Raw genomic sequence first — 6,995 nt, forward strand, 5'->3', positions numbered from 1 at the left:
GATGAGGAGAGGTAGATTGCGATGTTTTGGGCATGTGGAGAGGATGGGGATGATAACTGGGTGCAGAAGGTGAGAAGTATTAATATTGGGGGTGGGGTTGCGAAGGGTAGACAGAGAAAGACGTGGGACGAGGTCATTAAGCGTGACCTCATGGTTAAGGGACAGAGCAGGGAGGCTGACATAAATCGCGCAGCATGGAGAGCCGCCATTAGGTGATCAAGGCCGACGCATGCAAGCATGTTGGAGCCTTCAAAAACGAACAAACGAACCCCCCACCCACCTCTCTCTCTCTCTCTCTCTCTCTCTCTCTCTCCAGCTGTTTGTTGTATATGTGGACAATATATTTTTTATCTATACCCGCGTTCAGGAATCGATTTGTTTTGCACTACGTGAGTGAGTGTGTGTGTGTGTGTGTGTGTGTGTGTGTGTGTGTGTGTGTGTGTGTGTGTGTGTGTGTGTGTGTGTGTGTGTGTGTGTGTGTGTATTGTTGGCTTTACATTTTTATGTTCTCTTGTGACACGAGTCGCTAGGAACTGTTTCATCTGGACATGAGTAAAACGTTTTGGAGTGCATGAGTGAGACATTCAGTATGATGCGCCTTGGACCCTGAGAGTCTTGCACATCTAGAAACATTGGCTGCTGGTTTGTTTTAGTGCTATTATTACATGAATTTATCCTGCCAATGAGCTGATCACTCGAAAGGTATATCGCAGTAGAAACTCTTGTGTTGTACAGAGTACAGTGACTCGGTTTATGCATCAGCTGTTGAGGCATCAGTCTGTTATGTCTCCTTGAGTATTGGATATCAGAAGTGGTAGTAACCTCTTATATTCAGTGAAGTACTCTTAAATATACTGATATTTGAACAGAACTGAAGAGTACCCAACTATCTCCGAGTGTGCTGCTGACGTGCTGTTGCCATTTACGATAGCAGATTTGTGTTAAATAAGCCTCTGAGCATTAACAGTATAAACAAAAAAGAGAGATCATATGTGAATTCACTAAATGAGGAACTCTGTTTTCTTTTTGTTTTGTTTTTTCATGTAAAAGAACAACAACTGAGTCCCTCAAAAAAGGCACAAATTTCTCACCGACTATCAGTGAAGATATGTATTTATTTTCTGGGAAAAACATTTTCATTTACAATTATTACAGAATGTTATAATGAAATTTTCCATTTTACTTGGTTTTAGAAATATAAATGCTGTCATATACCGAATGTTCAGTCAATAAACCTGTCTCTGTAAGATTGCCCGAGTTATTCGTTTTAGGAAGAATATTATTCTAACTACTGATCCCATGTGAAGTAAAGCAATGCGCACCATTGCATACACTCAGAATAATCGTGATGCCATTATTTTACAGATTCCTTGAACCCACACCAAAAAATCAGTAAGTTACTTTAAATAAACGGTACTGTGCACTTAAATATTGTTGTATCCTTTCGTCATTTGTTTGCAAAAATAAGAGTAATTTAATGCAATTCTGACACTTATCAGAATTATTTCTTAACTGGGCTGCATAAGGCTACAATATTGAATAACGTGCCGTGAAGAAAAACGATTGTGGAGCACTGGACTGTAGGACAGTTTCCTGTTACGCTCGTCTTCCACACAGATCGATAGTGAGTCAGTAATTATAATGTATTAGAACCATCGCCTGTGGAGTGGTGAGAACTGAAAAAGTCCCACAGTCATACGAAAAATTCACACTACAGTTTATAGCTTGTTAGTCTGCAGGTAGTATATAGCATATCCTCTTGGGTAGTGGGCTGCAGTACCGGTATGTCAAAAAAAATTTGAATGATATAGCTTTAGCTCTTTGTAAACGAGACGTCACTTCAGTAGCTTATAGATCTTATTTTGCCTGCCACTAGACGACTCTATTTAGCTAACACCTCTGTCCAACAAAATGTTAATTTAGCTCTGACTCGACTATGCATTCGTTAGCTGTACAGCATAGCAGTTTTACCCCTATAAAGCATCCAGATAACAAATGTCCTTAATATATACGAGTTTCACATTATGAGTTGCAACCGGTCAAAGTAAATAAATTAAGTTACTCAGAGACTACAGCGACGCCGCGTCCCAACTCTGACGTTGACCCATGACCTTGACCTCTTGTGGATCTGCACCAAAATGGAATTAGTTCTTACCATCCCCCCACCCTCCCCACACACAATGTGTTTGACAGTTTTGATCCAGATCTGGTCTCGCATTCATGAAATAATGTCCCACACTTGACTTTGAATTTGACCCAAGACTTTTTACCTTTGATATACCTGCATCAAAATCTGATCACATTGGTCATTTCGTATACGCAGTGTATGTGTTGGTTTTGATCCAGTGTGACAAAGCACTATTGATGTACAGGTATATATTTTGTTAACATACATACATGCTCGTACCTATGTACATACATACTAGCATTCCCGATGTTTTGTTGAAATTCATACATACATGCATACATTCATACATACAAGGTACCACTGCTGACTTTTTGTTGTACGTACATGCATACAAAGAAATCTACTCGATCATAATAATAACTACGCCTTCGGTGCTGTTAATGGCAAAAATCCACAGCACGCAGCAGCTCCAATTCCTGGGCAGTGTCTGGTCTAACAAAACGCCACAATGATGAAAACCCATACGAATAAGATTCACATTACGACCAGCAGCCAACCTGACAAAACAGCTCAATGGTAAAAATCCACAATACTGTTGCATGGGTGTGTGCGTGCCAAGTCACATGAGGCCACCTAATGCTAGAGCAAAGGAACATTTCCAGTGTAGCAATTTCACAGTATTAATCTGAAGGCCTGACTCCGCTGCACCGTAGTTTCATGTTGCTAGAGTCCTGTCATTGGACGCTCGCCACTACGTTACGCACAATAGAAAAACCACTCATAATTTCTGCTGATGTTACTTCTTATTGCTTAGGGGAGTGGATTCCTTTGATAAGATTGTCAGGCGGGATTATACTAGTAATTTGGACCCTGCCAGTTGAATTAACTTCAGGATCCCGGTGAAATCAATTTTCATATTTTCTTTGGAAGTTCTTTACGATTTTATTCAGTTTAGGTTATATGTTTTATTAATGGAGGGATTAATTATAGTGCTAATAAATCTCCTTGTCGCCCAGCGATAGGAATGAGGTAATAAAGAACGTCACACCGAATCAAGTTTAAGTGGTTAGGTATGAGAATTGGGAGTGTAGAGCACTTTCTCAGACTCTTTTTTCGACTCTCAGACCTTGTTATGATTAAATCCAAGGCATGCAGGCCCCTTAACCCTTTGCCGAACTCCTTTCTATTTCTACTGAATTATATCATTGGGCGATATTTAGAATAATTATATGCATCTAAATAACGTTCTGTCTGACAAAAGACGGTCCTAAGTGTTAGATATTTTACTTCAGCACACACACACACACACACACACACACACACACACACACACACACACACACACACACACACACTGACAAAATTATGGTTCAGCTACCCAGGAAAAATGATAAGATGAAAATCACATTATAGTTGTTCTGCAGTATTATCCCTGTCACTGAAGATGGGAGTAATGACTCGTGTTTATGTGGAAGGCTAGCCGACACACTTCCATGATTCACTCTGCTGAGTATTTTCGTGTGCCGTTAGCTAGAGAAGAGCTAATGTTTTGTCAAGCATGAGAGGGTTAATATTCACAGTTTCATGACTCTTCATTAGCAGAATCAAATTACTTGGCGTCAGCTGCAACAGCTTCCAACAGTTGCCCCGATCATTATCTCGCCCGGACGGAGTCCGGTGAGGTATTGTTTTCGGTCGAGTTTGTTACCTCGCCCTGACGGAGCGCGACGAGACATTGTTATTGGTCGAGTTGTTTGTTTGTATCTTTGTTTGTTAGCAACATTACGGAAAACGGCTGAATGAAATTATGTGAAACTTTCAGGAAGTGTGGGCAGTGATCCCCAAAGAAAGTGATTAAATATTGGAGGTAATCGAGTGAACTTGAAAGATCCAAATCAAAGTCACGGATTTTCAGAGGGCTATAACTTGAAAACCATTGAAGATATATTTACTATTTGTATTATGGGCCTTCATTTGGCATCGAGACCTTTATCCGTGAATGACCTTGAAAGGTCAAACTCAAGGTCACGGATATTCGGGAGGCTATAACTCGAAACTCGTTGAAGATAGAGATATTTACTATTATCAACACATAGGAAATCCCATATGGGTTTTTAATTGATACCATGACCTTTGACCTTAATGGACCTTGAAAGGGCAAATTCGAGGTCACAGATATTTAGGAGGCTATAACTCGAAACTGGCTGAAGCTAGAGATATTTACTATTATCAAAATATAGAAAGTCTCATGTGGGCTTTCATTTGACTGGATGACCTTTAACCTTGAGTGACCTTGAAAGGTCGAATGCAAGATCACGGATTTTCAGAGAGCTGTAACTTGAAAACAGCTGGAAATAAAATAGCTACCGCCGGGAGAGGTTTGTTGTGCCTGGCACCACTTGTTGAATATTAGGGTTATGGTGGAAGTAATGGCTCTTTGGCTCTTATTACTCCACTCTCAGCTGCGTATAATCGTCTACCATTATATGGAATCGTAAGCTAGAGTTGTCTACAAGACTCGAAGGTTAACTGGTAGACGTCTCTGAAATATTAAGTGTGAGGATGTCTTTTTCATTTTTATTTTTCTACCTCCAGACGATTTTACTCAGTTTCGGATAAACCTCTAGTCCTGAAGACGTTAGCAACAGTAACACTGTCTCTGGCATACTGTAAGTTTATGTATCATAAATTCTTTCGCTGTTTCATTATTGCTATCTCTTGGCAATGTTATTTAGCCTTGACTAGACTTTTCGAGCTGCAAGAGTTGGTTACAGCCTTCATTCACTCTTTCCGTCTCACGGGGATCTTCCAAACTGAAATAAGTCGCCTGGCAACAGCGAAAATAAAATAACACTTTCCTCAGATTGATGAGGTTTACTTCATTCGGTCATCAGGCTGATATTTGCTTGAACTAAAAAAATGTACCTGCATCTGTTATTATAAAATGGTGAAAAATTGTACAGTAACTGATCAACAAAATTATAAAGTAGCCAATCTGAAGCCAGCATAGAAATTATAAAGATTTAATACTGAAAGAAAAATATTTTTATATGCATTGTCTTTACTATCAGTATTACACTTCATACTGTTTTTTTGAACGTTATGCTTCAAGGCGGACATGCAGCTTAGGTTTCCTAGCATACTGTACATGGGAAATTCTTTTCAGCCCAGCTCTACTTAAAAAAAAAAAAAAAAAAAAAAAAAAAAACGATTTTCTCATTTTTATATACTTGCAGAGCTAGTTCAAATTTTAGTCTACGCTTGCAAAGTTACGCTACAAAACACACTTCAGGAGTAATTTTCTTTGTTCAGGTCTCCCATGAAAACTCGCGCAGATAGCCTAGCCAGGGGTAGAGGAATGTGCTGTACCGAGTGCGTCGTTTTTATTAAGCCTTCATTTTTCGGTTCTGTACGATTGCAATACCATTCTGTTTCGCTCACTTGCCTTATGAATGAACTTTTAACTTGAGCGTCGATATGGCTTGGAATTGAATTATAGTAACTAACAATTTCGTCGTGGTGATGATGGTAGTGGTGACTGTGGTGGTGATGATGGTACTGGTGGTGATAGTGATGGTCTTTTGATGGTGGTGTCGTTAGATAGTGATGGTGGTGGTGGCATGGTCGTGATGATAGTTGTGATGGTGTTGTTTGAGAAAGTGTGTATGTGACGGTGACCATGGAAGTGGTGATGATATGATGATGTTGACTGTGGTGTTGGTGGTGATGTTTATAACGAAGTCATAATTACAGCGATGATAGTTATACTCAAACCGCAGTAATAATATGAAAATGATGCTGAAGACAGCAGTGAGTGTGACAGTGATGCTATGAGGCCTACTCATGGTGGCGGTGTCTATTCTCTTCATGGTCAGTTAGTTCCAGTTATCTTTGTAATGATATGCATATTAGACACTGGCAAATATATGAATAATTCATTTAGGTCCAATGATTATGTTACTGCTATCATAATTGGAATTTTATATTGGTAAAGACCAGTAAAAAACTCATTCCATAATTGATACTACTCTTACTGGTAAAATTTTGATTATTCGTATGACCAAAAAAGGTACTTATAAGAGAGAAATATCGCCTTACTCACTCCCACACGCCCACTCCCATAACACCACTCCTACAGCAACACTCCAGCGCCAGTACTCCAGCACCAACACTCCCACACCAGCACTCCAGCACCAACACTCCAATACCAACACTCACATATCAAAACACAAACACCAACACTCACATACCAAAACTCCAACACTAACACTGCGCACCAACACTCTCACACCAACAATCTCACTAGCGCTCCAGCACCAACACTCCCACACCAATACTCCAGCACCAACACTCCCACACCAATACTCCAGCACCAACACTTCCACACCAATACTCCAGCACCAACACTCCCACACCAACACTCCAGCACCAACACTCCCACACCAACACTCCAGCACCAATATTCCCACACCGACACTCCCACACCAACACTTCAGCACCAAACTCCAGCACCAACACTCCAGCACCAACACTCCAGCACTAACACTCCCACACCAACACTCCAGCACCAACACTCCCACACCAACACTCCAGCACCAACACTCCAGCACCAACACTCCAGCACCAACACTCCCACACCAACACTCCAGCACCAACACTCCAACACCAACACTCCAACACCAACACTCCAGCACCAACACTCCAGCACCAACACTCCAACACCAACACTCCCACACCAACACTCCCACACCAACACTCCCACACCAACACTCCCACACCAACACTCCAGCACCAACACTCCAGCACCAACACTCCAGCACCAACACTCCAACACCAACACTCCAACACCAACACTCCAGCACCAACA

Source organism: Coenobita brevimanus, chromosome 5, assembly GCF_032717465.1.
Source record: "Coenobita brevimanus isolate Jiangsu-jjx chromosome 5, ASM3271746v2, whole genome shotgun sequence".
NCBI classification, from domain to species: Eukaryota; Metazoa; Arthropoda; class Malacostraca; order Decapoda; family Coenobitidae; genus Coenobita; species Coenobita brevimanus.